Source organism: Argiope bruennichi, chromosome 9, assembly GCF_947563725.1.
Source record: "Argiope bruennichi chromosome 9, qqArgBrue1.1, whole genome shotgun sequence".
Lineage (NCBI taxonomy): Eukaryota > Metazoa > Arthropoda > Arachnida > Araneae > Araneidae > Argiope > Argiope bruennichi.
This window is the reverse complement of record NC_079159.1, coordinates 84,588,182-84,605,760: the sequence shown is the minus strand read 5'-3', so window position 1 is coordinate 84,605,760 and position 17,579 is coordinate 84,588,182. Positions and strand designations below refer to the sequence as shown.

The window sequence follows — 17,579 nt, the reverse complement described above, 5'->3', positions numbered from 1 at the left end:
ACATCCATACAATAGCGAATATTTCTCTTAATAATAGACCCTTGAAGATAAGCAATTAGGAAAATTAAATTTTCAAATTGATATGCCATACAAAAAGTAATTTTTTTATTAATATATAAGGATAAACGATTTTTTAATCAAAAAAATTTAGTTTTATTCTTGACATAATCCTTTCAAATCAAATGCAGATCGAATAGATTGTCTGAACTTCTAGGATGCAGGTACACAATGAAATGTTGGCTCTGACATTGTACTAAGAAATAATAATAAAAAAATTAACTTACTATTTCGATTTTTCTTAAAAAAAGTAATTTTTTTCTTAATTTAAAACTAATAGTACGAAATATGGTGATATAATAATTGTTCACATCATCCATTTGTGTTCAATGATTTTTACGTCTTGCAATTACCAAAAAAATACCGCCATAATAAGTTTATGTAAATAACAGCGAAAATGAAAATTTTGTTCGCAATTAACATCTAAAATACAATATTCTTTAGATGCTAACGGCCTGAAATTGTTATGAAATAATTTCAGACCGTTAACACACAAAAGCAAGTGAGTGATTTCATGAAGCAATAAAATTGGCCACAATTTTATGATAATGATAAAAAGCATTATTAAAAATGTATTGAAATTTAATTTGAAAATACTTTTTAAAATAAGAAAAACACTTAAAAGAATCATTAACAAGAAACTTTTTGTAAGAATTATTTGTGTGCGATAATATGCTTCAAAGTTATAGCAATAGATAAATTCAGATTTCTTTTCAATGAATTAAAATTTTGAGAAACTTTTACATTGTGAGGAACTTCTACTTAAAAAATTTACTTTCAATTCCACATTATTATAAAATTTGGGGCCAAATTTAGTAGGCCTAAGCCTTTTCAACAAAATAATATCATCCAAATAATCAAACAAGTAACAACCTTTACTCAGTAATAAAATTTAAAAAAACATCAATAACTAACTTTTTTATAGTTTGAATCTTTTTTTTTAATATTTTTTCTTCACTATTAGCTACCTATTATAAACTAAAATAAGACAAGAAAAAAAACCCATGACTATTTTAGGTATCTGAAGAAAAATATTTTGAATATTTTTTATTATTATAAAAATATTTTATTTAAACACATTTTTTTTACGATCTGGTCAGATTCAACAAAAAAAAAGTTAATGAATTAAAATTATATCAATATAATTGATATTGGTATAATTTTAAATCATTAATTTTTATATCAATTTCGAAATTATCATAATTCTCACAACTTTACTCTAAAACACAACACAAGAAAATTTAGAATACAATAAAAATGCATTTTTTTTTATTTAAACAACTTTCATCGAACCAAGGCACAATATTACTAGCTATAACTAGATCAATGATATTCACTAAATAACATCTATCAAATTATCAGCGAACTTCAAAGGAATAGAATAAATCGATAATATATATTTAGCCAGGAATTTAAAAAAGTATAAAATACTCATAATTGAAATTGTTAATTTCATAGATGCTCATTATGAATAACGCTGATAACTTAAATGGAAACGTAAGAAAGAAACACGACATATCTTTGCTAACTTTCTTATATTTATAAGCAAGACATATTATTAAATTCCACAGCAATATGAAGACAATCAATATTAGCATGTTTATTCGTATTTTACATCACATAAAAATCCAACAAATCAGAACTTACTTTTAGTCCATATAGACCTGCAACCGATTTTTCAAATCGCTCCATTTGCGAATTAAAGAAACATACTTTTACACCAAACGATATATTTTCACACTTTTAAGCTTCCAATATTCAAGTTAAGTTCAAAATCTGCGCTCAAAAAACACCTGCCATTCCCTTTTCATCTGCTCACTTCAAGAGTCAGAATTATTTGAAAACAAACTTTTTATAAAGGGAAATGTTCATGAAAAAAGATTTGTGCCGGTACATTCAATATCGTTCAAATTATCCTTCATTGAAGAACATATTCTTATCTTCAATTATTCAAGCTCTAATTTTCCTATCAAAGTTGAATAAAATTGACTCAATTAGTAGGAGTTATTGTTTTAATTCGGCTGGTTAATCTTTTAGAGGAAGCTATGAGAAACAGAATAATAAAAAAAAGGATAATAAAAATGTCAAACTTTATTTTTCATATTTGACGTAAAATGTGGTATATTGTTCTGAAATATGTATATATTGTAATGTCAAATATGAGTTAAAATCTATTTTCTGGATTTCTGTTTGAATATCGAAATTTTACTTAAGAAATAATAATTGTACACTTAAAATGGGCCTAACTATTCTATTGCTTAGCATCATCGATACTAAATTAGATTAGACTAAGAAATAAAAAATGTATAATAAAAAATAAAATAATTTAATAGAATATTAGAAATAGAATTATTACATAGATAAGAATTAAAATTATTACGTAACGTATCTTCGAATTTAAATGTTCTTACTAATTAACATTAAAATTACAGATACTTATTTTTGCCCTAAAATTGAAAAAGTTTTCATTGTTTCAAATATTTAATCAGGTAATTTTCTTTTACTGAAAACAAATGAAAAAAAAAATTGTTTAGTAATATAATTTACATAACAAATAAGAGCTACAATACCGGGAAAGTTAGATGATAAATGAATGGTAAAATTACATCTTTAAGCTTTACGATGTCATAGAATATGGATCTATTCGGATAATTCATATACACAATAAACAAAATAGGTGTAGGATACTAAGCTAATAGGTCATTAATTTGTCACTATTTGGTCTTTAAAATATTTTCGTATGAATGTCATGAACATTAAATAACCACAAATGTTGACGGCAAGTCAGTCAGCTGGTCGCCAAAGACGATTAGTTAAGTAATACATAATTGGAAGGATTTATTATAGCTCACTTTTGGAGACACTTTCCATCACTAAAATCGCAGGTGTTCGTAATTACATAACTAATTTCTGATAAAACATTAAACAACGATAAAATTAGAATAATTTATTGCATAATTATCCCATTGGCATTCCAGCATTAGTTTGATTTTAAATCCACGTGGACTCACAGAAAAGCAAGGGCGACAAAGAGCCTTATTTAGATTAAGACCATAGGAAGGAGTATCATCATCTAACATCCTGCTGTGAATTGACGTCAATAACGATCCTGCACTCGGTCCTTACGACATAACCCGGAAGTTCTCCGTTTAACTCCAGGGGCTTAGTGGTGAGGAAAGTCGTCCGAATCGCGGATTTCATCGCATATTTGCATAAAGCGAAAGTCTTAAGTAAATAGGAAGGCGAGCATTGATTTTGAGAAAGTTAAACTACTTACTCCCAATGCAAAAGGCGATGACAACTGCTCCAAGATAAGCGGAAGCCTTACCCACAGGTAATACAGGAAGGCGATGATTATATCGGGTTAGCGCCAAAGGAAGTGTCTTTGTAACAAGAGCAGATAAGGATTATCGCCAATTGGCTTTCTCTTTCAATGACTGGATATGCATTTTATTCTCATGTTTAAGAATCATCAGAAAGATTTACTTCATTTTATGGACTTCCTAAGGAATTGCAGCTTTAATATTCTCATCAGAATTACTTTTAACAGTTTTCGAAGATAGGTCCAATAAGAATATTTTTTTAAAAAATTAAAAAGCAAGTGGTGTTATTGAATTTATTCAAACAGCGATAGAAGTTTTATGATCCTCAAATAATAATAATAAATAAATAAATCCTCGAAATTCTGATGAAACTGCACACTTTTGACTTTCTCTGTGCCATCGACAGAGGAAGATTTGTATCGTCATAATGGATAGAAAAAAGAAAAAAAAAAAATCAAAATTTTAATATCCTTTTGACATTTCCCAATGTTATTGGCAGATAAAGTTTTTGATTGCCAAAATAATAATAATAATAAATTTACTGAAACTCTACGTTTTGACTCCCCACAGGCACAGTAAACATTTGTTTTTGGAATAATGTCTCTATTTCGATTCGTTTGTGAATATAATCAATAAATTACTGGTTGAAAATAGAAGTAGTGGTCTCTTCAAATTTTCCTCGTATATACTCTAATAGAGATGTTATCACAGAGAACGTCTTGCATAATAATGGAGTAAAATAGTTATGAAATACTAAACTTTGGCGCGAGTTTAGCAATTTTACTGGATCAATGGATTTATCTTTTGCCAGTTTTGTGATGATTAATCCTTCACATGAGGTTAATAGTATCCCAAAAATTGAAGTTGTGTTTTAAATGTGTCTTTCCCAAACGACTGAAACAAAAATTTGACACAAAACTACACTTGCAGTCACAAAATCACATAGCAAATTTAAGTCACAGTTTGAGTTTACATTTTTTTCTAAAATTATAGACCAACAGGTGGCGAATCCTTTGTTGGATTTTGCTCAAAATTTGGCAGGTGTCTAGACTGTACATGTTAAATCTGTTTTACTGAATTTTACATATGTAGCTGTTTTATAATAATCATGTTGCAATATAGCGAGACAGACAGACAGACTTCCTCTGAGCGGAGTTTGCACAATAGATTGATACAGATCTACACATATGTAATATAGATTGTAATAAATTTCACCCGTTTAGATCACAACATTTTTTAATTATATTTATCACAGACAGACGGACATTTATTAAAGATGCGTTTTTCGAACTCAGGAAGTAGAGATTTGTACTTTCTCTGTACTTTGTATTTGATAAAGTAAAAAAAAGTAGAAAAATCGAGGCGAATAAAATTTTGGACGCACTCTCAACACCGAAATCGTACATTGCGATAAAACTTCAAATAAAACCTATAGCCAAAATATCTATGTCTATCTGTCCTTTCTCGTATGAACACAACAATATATTAAAAAAGAAACTATTTACATGGATGAAATTTTGCATAAAATTTTGTCACTGCAATCGTCACGTCACCAACGTTTAGATCAATTAAATCTACTGCGCCACATAGGTTAAATAATCTTTTTGATGGTTATTAGCATTAAATGAATGATGTTTCTCTTAGCCATAATATTTATTATTTAAAAAATTGCTTATTCACAGATTAAATTGAAATGAGTAAACAATAACTGATTGTAGAAGTTGAGGATGTCAATGGACTCCAAAATCCACGCTGGCTTCGGTACAGCTGGGATACACAAGAATCTCGATTATTCCCTTCAAATCTGAATTAAAAGGTCATATAATACTTATAAACAAATAGTTCATATTAAAAAAGACCAACTTTAATTTTTAAAACTTTAACAATAGTTAATTTATTTCAAATAAAACGTGAAAGCATTTTCCCAGTTTTCATTACACTTATAAAATGACAAGATATCTCCGATTAAGTTCTCCGATGTTCTAATTTCAAAAGTAAGCACAAAGTACAGAAGAATTGAAACTGTTCCAAATTGAATAAAATGCTCTGAATCATCATCTTTATGCATGTTAGACATACTGAAAGTGTAATTATCTCTTATTCAACTTTCGTCATGAAGTGAAAAGAAGTTCCAGATTGATCGGGACGGTTCCATTTTCTAAAGAAGAGTACTGAATTGAAAGTGGTCCTGTTGGAATAAAATATTTTGATTTGTTCCCATTTCAGACATATTAGCAAGTCATTTATATTAATAAAGATTAATTTGATTCAATATTCAAAAACATTTTCTGAAGAATTTTTCTTTTCTAAATCTTTCTCATCATAGAATAGGTTCTTTTATCAATGACCAAAGAATATAAATTAATCTTAAGGATAAAGATAAAAATTAATAAAAAAACATTCATTTTTGTTATTTCAATTTTAATATTTTTTTTAAAAATAATTATGACAATTAACTTAATTTATCTTTATTTTTCTCCCAAAAAAACCTTCAACAATTGTACAACGATCCAAAGCCCCATACTGAAGTTCAATGAACTATGGACAGTTTAATTGATCTAACTCAATTTTCATCAAATAAAAATTTCTAAAATATTTAGGTCATGTAGTCTGAATGCGTGAAAAGGGAGCATAGGTAGTTTCTCGACTCCCTTTCGCCTCTTGAAATAATCTTCAATTCACAAGACTCCCTCAAGGGGGCCTCTAGATTTCAAAACAAATGTGCCTGTTGAGGAAGCCAAGTTTCTTTATACCTACTAGAAAACTTTTTGAATTTAGAATTTTGTTATTTGTAAACAGAGTTTCTCTACAAATGAATATTTGGCCCATGATTAACAAAAAAACATGTAAATATTATAAACAAAAATGTTACTACGAATTAGATGAAGTATAAATAAACACGCACTGCTATGAAGAACTATTTATATGTGTATGTGTGCATTGGCGCTCTACAGTCCAGACTGATTAACCAAAAATTACCAAATTTCACACGTACTACATCAAAGATTGAGAAAATGTATCTCAGCTTGATATTTTTGAAAGTTTAATTAATTAAAAACCATGTTAAATTTCAAATCCAATTTAAAATTTAAAGAAAGCATTGATGTCAATTTAATTGTTTTAAAATATTTTCATAAATTTGTATGATTTTTTTAAAAGAAATTTTTAACAAAACTTTCAACAATTGTTTTCATTGTTGAAAATAAATTCAAACAATTTTCGTTGTTTCATCAAACACTTAAGCGTACGATTTTCATCCATGTCGGAAGTTGTTAAAATAAACATTCAAACTAATATCTGAACCTTCTGGATGAGAAATAAAAAAAAGTGAACGATATCGCAAAAGAAAATAGGACCCACATAGTTACGTTATAATGATTCTGTGATATCATATGTTTTTATTTCATGTGGTAAACAAAGGACGCAACAAGTGAAAGGCTTTTGAAATAAAGGGATTTAAAGGCATGATTCTAAACTTAAAAATATACTGGAGCAGAAACCGTAAAAAGGTAACTAATATATTCCATATAAGCCAGTTAACCATCAGCATTGGTTAGTCTGTAGATATAATCTTTACAGAAATAGATTTGAGCAATTTAAACGACGCTCTAATCATCTGAATCAAGATTCAATCAAGAAATATCTATACTAACCAGAATTAGTGAATATTATTAATTAGCAAACCTATTGTGAAGCTGTAATATGTTTATATGGAGCAGAGACCTTGAATCATGAATCAATTATAGAAGGTAACTTCTACATTCATCATGAATCAGTTATAGAATGAATTGCAATATGTTTATACGGAGAAGAGACTTTGAATCTTGAATCAATTATAGAATGTAATTTCGCATCATGATTAGATGATTATGAAAACATCCTAGTTGAGTTTGCTCTTACCAAACATCTGAGCGACACCAACTTGAGGATGTTTGATGACGACATATATACCGTGCACCATTACACCATGAAAGGCACAGGAGGATTGGCTGTCGAAATTGGATAAAGGAATTCGCAACACTATTCACTAGGTATATCTATATTAAAAGATGTCCGTCCAAAGCATTCATATACTGTAAAGACAAATATTTCCTTCCCTCAAAGCATTCATTAGCAGGCAAGAAATAAATATATTTAAACAATTTTTCCATATAATTAATTATATGTTCCCGAGGACAATAAAAAATTCTCATTATTTCATATATTAATTATGAATTTTAATCGTTGCACTTCAATTAAATTTTGATTTCATATGAAAAGAGTTATGAATTTCAGAAAAAAGGCACTGCAAAATTCTGTAATATTAAAATTAAAACTATATACTAATTTTCATTTCTCCAAAACGTTCTGTTTTGAGATATTGCATTTATAGTACAAAACGACAGACAGTCAACTCTCAAACATATATTCTTAAAAATTTGTAAATATCTAGAATTTGGATGCTAAGTCTATGCATCATCTAGCTCACTACGTTTTGTAGTAATTGTGTTAACTTATACTGGATCAGTCAGTTAGACGTATTTCCTATAAACGTATATTGTTCAAAAGTTGATAAAAAAAGCATTTGGTGAAAACCCACATAGCACACAAAATCCATTTGTCTTGTTAAAAGTATTTTTGAATTATTGTGTTTAAAGCGATTGACATAATTAAAAAAACTTGTTTTTCTATCTCCGGGAGATCTGAAACAATGATATTCACTAGAACTTCGAGATCTAATGGTTACAATACTCTGGTTTTGTATATGAAAATGAAAAAAAAACAAAAAAAAAAACAGATTTGCATTAGAAAGAGTTTCTGGTAACTCGCTACGTTTCGTAGTAATCATGATAAATTATACTGGATCAGTCAGTCAGACGTATTTCTTATAAACGTATATTGTTCAAAAGTTGATAAAAAAAACATTTGGTGAAAAACCACATAGCACACAATATCCATTTGTCTTGTTAAAAGTATTTTTGAATTATTGTGTTTAAAGCGATAGACATAATTCCAAAAACTTGTTTTTCTATCTCCGGGAGATCTGAAACAAGGATATTCACTAGAACTTCGAGATCTAATGGTTACAATACTCTGGTTTTGTATACGAAAATGAAAAAACAAAAAACAAAACAGATTTGCATTAGAAAGAGTTTCTGGTAGAAATCCAAATTAAATTCTAGGAATTTATAATCAGAATTCTTCATCAAAATGCCATAGTAATCATATCAAAACAACCTTTTCAGCAAAATTTATGCGAGCAACATTTCCGTTTTCTTTTTATTTATGGTATAATAACCATCACCCATAATGATGTTGGTAACGCAATATCATCAATAATCCGCCATAATGAAAGCGAAAAGTCGTGCGCCAGCTTTTAGGAATTCCACCCCCCCCCTAACCCCGCGGAAGTGCTTTAAATTATCTAGGCTCAATTTTCGTGGCGATGCGAAAACGTATAGAATGCAAATGAGGATCAACTTTATTCGAACACGGAAAAGAGATTATGTCTCTATATGAATCATCATGAAAGGGGAATGCTGAGTGCTTTAGAAAGTATTTCAAAAATGATGTCCCGTTTTAAGTGATTTTTCGTAGAGGTTGTGTAGCATTCATCGGAGAATCTAAGGGAATATATTAAAATAAAGTCGTTGTATCTAATCTATATAAACAACAAGGTCTTAAACAGCAAGACAGAATACAACCAGACTCCGCATACTTATTATCTAAGATAAGAGAAGGAATATTGAAAACTTTCAAAAGTGCAGAAATCTGTTAAATTAACAATCAGAAATTAGCCAAAATTTTTCCTTATTCAACAGAATCCTCGGAGCATAATATTCAATAAGAAATTCTTTTTATATCATCTATAAAAGTCTACATTTTCAATGATATCTTTTAATAAAAAAATGTTGTAAGACTTTTAAATATCAAATATCAGTAGTTATATGACTATCAAAACTTGACGCTGAAACAAATTTTGCTGAGGAGATATATATTATCAAAGATAAGAGAAGGCATATTGATAATTTTCTAAACTTTAAGTTTATTAAATTACAAATTAATTAGAAATTAACCGTTTTTCAACAGGAACCTTGGAGAAAGTTATTCGATAAGAAATATTTTTATTTCATATACAAAATTTTATCGTTCAAATGATACCTTTTAATGAACAAAATGGTGTAAGATTTCAAAATATAAAATATCATTCGTTATATGACTATCAAAATTTGAGAAGCTTAAACTAATTTTGCTCAGGAAATATATATTATCTAAGATAAGAGAAGAAGTATTGAAAACTTTCCGAAGAGCACAAGTTAGCTAAACTATCAATTAATCTGAATTTAATCAAACTTTTGCCGTTTTTCCACTATGTCGAAACAAATTATTCCATGAGAAACATTTTTATTTCATCTATAAAATTTTATCTTTTCAATGATACCTTTTAAAAAACAAAATGGTGTACGGCTTCTAAATATAAAATATCAAAAGTTATATGAAAATTTGAAGCTTAAACAAATTTTGCTTAGGAAATCCTTAAGACCAATTTACATAAAATAATTAATTGAAAGTTTTAGAAATCATCAATTTGGTAAACCAATTGTTTGCCAAAAGACTAGTATAAAAGAATCTTCGACATAAGGAAACAGAAAGTACTGTACAGGTTTGAAAATGTCATTGAATGATAGTATTAAATCGAATTTTACTTTATACATATCTTACGACACATCCTAAAATTTTGTATATGAACACTAAAATACAAACAAGTTATTAATGAAGGATACGAGACAATTATTTTTCTTTAGTAAAAAAATATAAAGATTTCATCCGAGTAACAATGAGTGTAGGATGTAGCTCGAAATAATCCTAACAAATGTAGAAAAAAATGGACCAAGAAATTTTCTTTCATCATTAATTTTTTTTAAATTTGTTGTTTGATAAAATAGTTAGGGATAAAATCGGATTAGATAAAACAAATTGGTTAAATCGAAAATTCACATTCGTTGCGCAAACAAACAATAAAGCTGAAAAATAAAAGAAAAGATAATAAAAATATTAAACTGACGATAGACGCAATTTAAATGTTAATGCACATAGTGCATTTTATGTGGGTCTTGTTTATGCATCTTTTAATGAGCCGTCCACTTATGTGCTTAATAATAAAGTTGCTTGATTTCAGAGAAGTCATTGCTTTTATACTCAGAACAACAACGACATGAACAATTTATTCAAGCATCTCTTTGTTTACAGTAAGAGAGAAAAACGTTGCAGCACAGCGGAAACTTCGCAGTGCTAGCAGATGGTTTTACATTTTTTTTTTTTTTTTATGTTTGTTTGTCTGTCTGTTTACACGATGAGACAAAAACGCTTTGAGTTAGAATGGATGGAATTTATTGCGTATTCTTTATAGTAAACTTGAATATTTTTTTTTTATAAAATTTTAAAGGAAATATATTCACATGAAATTTTCTGTCTTTCAACGCAAGTGAGCACAATAGTTATACAACATAAACAACAGGAGTTTTCTCACCAAAGCTTTCTTTCATACTCTCTAATAAAGTTATACCAGAGAACGCCTTGCATGGCACTGGTGTACAATAATTACAATATATCTAGCTTTATCGTGAATTTGGCATTTTAATTGAATATATCGTGTCATCTTTGACGAGATATTTGGAGATTAAGTCTTAACATGCGGTTAATAGCATCCAAAAATCGAGTTTGTGTTTTAAACACTTTTCTCAACCGATTGGAACAGAAATTTGTTAAACGCTAGCATCTATACTTCTAGTCACAATATCCTATACTAAATTTAATATATTTAACTCACTGCGTTTTTGAGTTATCGGGGTTTTAATAGGTTCTATAAGTACAGACCGACAGACGATTTGACTCAAAATTTGAAAAATGGCTACGCTATATATATATTGAATGTTCTTACCAAAATGTAACTGTCTAGCTCTCTTTGTTTTGTAGTTATGTTAATATTCGATATATTCGAACAGCCGGATAGACAGATTTCCTCTGTACGGATTTTACGGAAAAATATCTACAAATTTGGTTTTGTTTTGTTATATTAATGTCCCGTTTGAAGCAACACTAGGGCTATTTTGGGACGGACCTCGTAATTCTGAAGATGACGAGGACGACACCTGAGCGGGCACCCCCTCTCCACACCACACCAGCGCTACAAATTTGGTGTGAAGACTCTATATTAATTTTAATCTGTCTAGCTCAAAGCGATTTTCAGTTTTCTTTGTCACAGACAGACAGACATTTCCCAAAAATGTGTTTTCCAAACTCAAAAAATCTAAAACGTAGAGATCCGTCAAATTGTTCAGTTCGAATTTTTTGACGATTATTATACTTTTTCTATGCTAAATACACGAGAAAATAAAAAGTTGTATGGATAAAATTTGGTACACAATTTTATCATTTTAGAAGTAGATCCACAATCAAATTTTGATTCCGTCTGGCAGACTGTACATATGGGTATAAATGATATAACAAAAAAATGCATTTAATTAAAAAATCGAGTTGGAAAATATAATCTTGTCATGAGAATTATGACTCGGTATCAAATATTTGTTTTAGCCGGTCAACGAAAAGTTATTCAAAATGGATTCTCGGTTTGCTTCCATATATTACGAAGTACAAAACGCTCATGTGTGTAATTCCACAAAAAAATTCTAAATACTCTTTGCATTTACGACACTATTTAAGATCTGTACAAAATTTATTAAGTATGTAGACGAGAGATAATATCTCTATCAAGGACCTTGCAGGAACGTTTCGTGGGAACCATTCGCGCCAGTACAAAATGTCAAACTTTTTCACAGTTGAAGCACTTTATTAGGGATCATATAAAATTTCTTTTGAAAAATATCCGCATTTAGGCTAGCATAAAATTTTAAAATATGATTTCATCAAGGTCAAAACAATATTGTTACGAATCTGTGATGCGGTTTCCCAGCATAGTCGGTTCCATAGGAGGTCCCAGAGCTTGGCGACCATTTGACGACTTGGCGACGAATTTGGCGACTTTGGCGCCAAAATAAATAAACCAGTTTAAGGAAAAGACGAATACTGCTTAATTCTATCTTAAAATGAAGAGAAACTAGCGGAAGTGGTCTCCTAAAAACTTTTTCGCATTCTCTCTAATAAAGGTGTTACCCCAGAGAACGCTTTGTTTGGCAATGGCGTACAATAGTTACGAAATATTAACCATTGATGTGAATTTAGCATCTTTATTGAATCTACATATCATGCCATCCTTGGTGATTAATCCCTGGCATGCAATTAATAGCAACCAAAAATCGAATATGTATTTTAGACACGTTTTTTCCAACTGATTGAAATAAAAATTTGTATCAAAACTACACTTGTAGTCATAAAACCACATACCGAATCAGATACATTTAAGTCACTACGACTTTGAGTTATTGAATATGGTTCTGAACGTACAGACGAACCGACCGTCAATCCTTTGTTGGATTTGGCTCAAAATTGGAAAGATATCTAAATTATAAATGTTAATTTTGTGTATCGAATTTAATCTATATAGTTGTTTTCTTTATGTAGTTATCGTGTTAAATTATATTCGAACAGCCAGACAAATAAACTTCTTCAGCGTTAAATTTGCTCAAAATATGATAAAAATCTACAAATTTGGTGTAAAGAACTTATACGGAATTGCAACCGTCTAGGTCAAAGCGTTTATTAGTTTTATTTGTTACAGACAGAGGGACAGAAATTTTTCAAAAATGTGTTTTTCGACCTCGAGGAACTCTGAAACATGGAGATTCGGCAAAATCTCGAATTTGAATTTTTTGACGATTACTATACTTTTTCTTTCTAACATATACAGAATTTAAAAAGGAGTAATTATTAGGATAAAAAATAAAAGCTCATCCTCATGATGGTATCTAAGTTAATTTAAAAAATAATGTTTTTAAGAGCAATTTTATAAAGGAAGTTTACAAAACTCAAATACAATAATCTATTTAAGTGGTAAGAGAGCAAGCAATAAGCGACTTTTAAAAGATTTTTAAGTACAATGCGGTTTTTTTTCCCAATTCAAAAATCATCTTCCTTCCATCTTATCATGTTTGTTAATCTCATATAAATTTCGATTTACTTAAGCGATTGCTATAATTACTTTCTATATAATAGAAGTATTTCTTATAGGATTCGATAGTTTTTTAATCTGTTATCAATGCTTCGGAGTAAAAACAACCGTAACTTTTCGATTTACAAAAATGATAACAATAATAAATACTTTCCAATATCAGTCAGAAAAATGATAAAGTAAGAAAGAACATTTTCTGGGAAAATGGACATGAAATTCTGTAGCTATTACTCCTAAAAACAGTGGCAAAAGTAATAGTCAAAAAGTAAAGAAACTTCTTTTATTAACTGAGAAATCAAGAATTCTGATTATTTGCTTTAATTCAGGAATGCCGTAGATTGGTCTGTTTTTAATAAAATATGTCTGATTGTGTGATTCGAAGTAAATAATTCAGTACCTGGGAAACAAAACTGCAATTTACAGTTGTTTTTTTTGAAAATCGTTTATAAAATTCTATGGCTTGTTTAAAATTATAAGCGATATCTAATTGAATTGCAAACGCGTGATCGAACAAGACAAAAATGCATGGGTTTCTTAAGTGCTAACCACTACTCTATTTCTAACATGCTTATGCAGCACATGTATAACATGCCAATATTTAGTTATAATGTGTGTGTGTGTGTGTGTGTGTGTGTGTGTGCGTGTGTGTGTGTGTGTGTATCTAAAACACGGTTTTTCAGGAAAGTCACCTATATAGATAAACTTAAAAAACAAAACATTATCTAAATATAACATTTGATCCAAATCTTAGAGCCATTTTTGAGATACACAAAAACAGTTCTTCGAAGAAGATAATTTTTTTATGTATTAAAAAACCTATAAAGAACGCTTGATCTTTAATATACAGGGCTCCAACTGAAATCCATGCCGAAAGGTTAATTTCTAAAGCATTAGAATCTATGAATAAAAAAATTATGGAGTTTGAAATTTTATATAGTTTTCTACTCATATTAAGTAAAAATATTCTAATCACAATATTAAAAGGAATTCACATAATTATGAAGCTTTCAATATCCTAGTTTCAGCTGATGTTAGGCAATATCAATCCCTATATTTGGAAAGATCAGCAAACGAGGAACGATGGCACTGATTGGTCATACAATTATGAAATTCAAACATTCCTAAATCAATAAATTTTCGTCGTAGAAAACCGGTAAATTAATTTAAAATACAAGTGTTCTTAGAATTATTTATTACTAGCCGCCTTTGGCGACCAGCCGCTTCGCCAATCTTAATGTGCGTTAAAATTTTAATAATTAAATATTTTATGCAATTTCTACTTTAATAGCTTCTTCATCAAAATATTTTAAAACTTCAAATTTTGATTATCATATAATTCATTCATAATATTATAAAGGCCTTCAGTCATAACGTAATATGTATCTCTCTCATTTTCTGTTAGCACCCGTAGAATTTATACTTTAAATTAAAGTGGAAAGAATTTATCTTCAATTAATATAATAATATTTTTTACTGAAACAAAGCATTTTTTTATAATCTGATTACTGAAAATAGAGTCACTTAGCGTTTAAACTTTATGGGCACTAAAGAATATCTTTTTAAATTTATGTAATATCTCAAGAGTTGGTCAACAAAATTTTCTTAGATTCATTATGAGCAGATCGATTCATTAACAATGTTTAAATTTAAATGCATCAAACACTAAGAAAATAAAACGAATCGTTTAAAATAAACGGTTGAAAACAGGTTTTAAAAAAACTACTTAAAAAACAATGTACTTAAAACTATAAGCATATACAAAAAATATATAACTAACATAAATACAATTTACTTAGAAAAGCATGCAACTAACCCAAAAATAATTTAAATCATCCATTGATAACGTTGTCATGGCAACAATCAGAACAGAATGCGCATGCGTGAATTTTCTTCGCCGGTTACGTAATGCAAATATGTGATTTTTTCTACGCCAGTTGGGGTAACGCTATGCGGATTAGACATTTTTAATTTCCTTTATTCTGTTTTATTTTAATTCAAAAGTTCTTCAGAATGTTAATGAAAGTTAGTTTTTAATTAATAATTAAAATTCTAATTAAAAGTTCGGAAAAAGAAACCCCAGGTGCACATTCCCAACCTCCAAGGTATACATGTACCAAATTTGGTAGCTGTTTGTCAAACGGTCTGGCCTGTAGAGCGCCAACACACACACACACACACACACACACACACACACACACACACACACACACACACACACACACACACACACACATTGAGCTTTATTATAAGTATAGATAACTAATTTCACATAACATAACGTCATCCTGCGCCCATTGTGTCTCAAATACTCTGAGTTATCTAACCAATTGGATGAGTACAGACGGAAGGAAAAGAAGAGGAAAGAAAGAAAGAAAGAAACGGTAAATCATCCATGGATCTCCATAGAGAATGTGACATCCTGGAGAGCTATATTTAATGTTTCATCAAAGTAATAATTAAATGAAAAGAACAAAAATAATACTCAAAAACAAATGGACAATGGGTTGAACTTTCAGAGAAATGATGGTATTTACAGACGCAACCAATCTACATTTTTGAAGCCGTTAACTGTGAATAAATTAGATAGAGATTAGTGCAAAGATCAAACTGAAAACGATTGTATAAAAATTTAGGTTTGGCAACTTTTTTTAACCAGAATAGTTAATGACTGAAACATAAAATATAATTTTTACGTTACTTAAAGGCCTTTTTTTTTTAAATTTTAAATGCAAGTTTATGTTCAGGGGCTTAAAAACTGGCTTTCGAAATACGATTAAACGTGCACCTTGAATACAGAATATGCTTCTACTTTAGTGAATGATAACTTAACAGTAAATCTATGGAATCTAACCCATTTCTAGTAGGTTTGTGCAATTGGTAACTGAATCAAAAGTAAAATGGTGTTTGAGAGAATAGTTGACCCAATCATGGTTTTTATTTTATTTTATTTATTTTTGCATTGTCTCGGATTGAACGAGTTTCCTCGCATTCAATATATATAATATTAAAACTACAATAATAGAAATTTATTTATAAATATTTATGGTTTTAATAAACCCATTTAATAAATCCATATATATTCATGGTTTTAATAAATCCATAATTTACAATTATGGATTTATTAAAAAAACTACAATTACTAATCCTTTCTGTGATTGAAAGCTAGCCAAAGTTTAAATCGGTTAAATGATTTATAAATTTAAATCGATTTGAGAAAAAACGAGTGTTCAAACTGCAAAAAAGTAATTAAATAATTTACAAAACAGATATAAAAGATGTATGTTCATTGTTTCAATGTTCAGATGGTTCCATAGCTCTCGTCAACTTCTTCAATGCATTCTTCTTCTTGGGATGTTCCCTTAACATTAAACATTAAAGAAGTGATTACAACAAATAAGTAACCAAGTTAAAAACTCGAATTTGGGCGAAAATATAAAATATTTTTAAATCAATATTCTGAATTTAATGATTTGCATTATAAAAATCGTTCTGCTTTCATTTCTATGTTCATTCTTTGGGAAGTTATTTGCCCATTTTGATAAATACAAAATTTGCGTTTTAATGCTATTTTACGTCATTAATCACTATTTTCTAACTTTTAAATTTCGAAGGAATTTGCTTACAAACTTAAATCATCACTTAAAATCCTGCACATATTATTGTTACAGTTTAGTAAAATAATTCCTCAATATGTTCTGCAATTTCTGCACTACATAATAAGCAATTTGTTTCAAAACATTTGCAAATGTTTTAATGCTACATAAAGCGGAGAAATTGAAAATATCAAGTTAAATCACATTATTAAAAAGTAAAACAAAATACAGTTTATTTTTCATTTAGGAGCAAGTTATCTTAAGTTATCTGTAAAATTTTGAACGCATCCTTTAGTAAATTTCTTAACCAGAAGGCTTTTTACTTTTAGGTTTTTATTTATATTTCTTTCTAAAAACAGATTTCCACAGATTTTTAGTATTTTTTGTCAACTTTTTTATAATCTTTTCAGCTTTTTTTATCACACATTTTATACTGATTTTAATATCTTAATATTTAAGTATTAAAATAATTATATATATATATATATATATATATAT

The 17,579-nt window shown here is 28.9% G+C and overlaps 1 protein-coding gene across 1 annotated transcript in view; it reads right to left on the bottom strand.

The window, feature by feature from the left end:
• LOC129984054 (calcium/calmodulin-dependent protein kinase kinase 2-like) overlaps positions 1–17,579 on the bottom strand; it is a 212,268-nt gene that overhangs the window by 176,837 nt on the left and 17,852 nt on the right. The gene's annotated exons all lie outside the window — the stretch shown is intronic.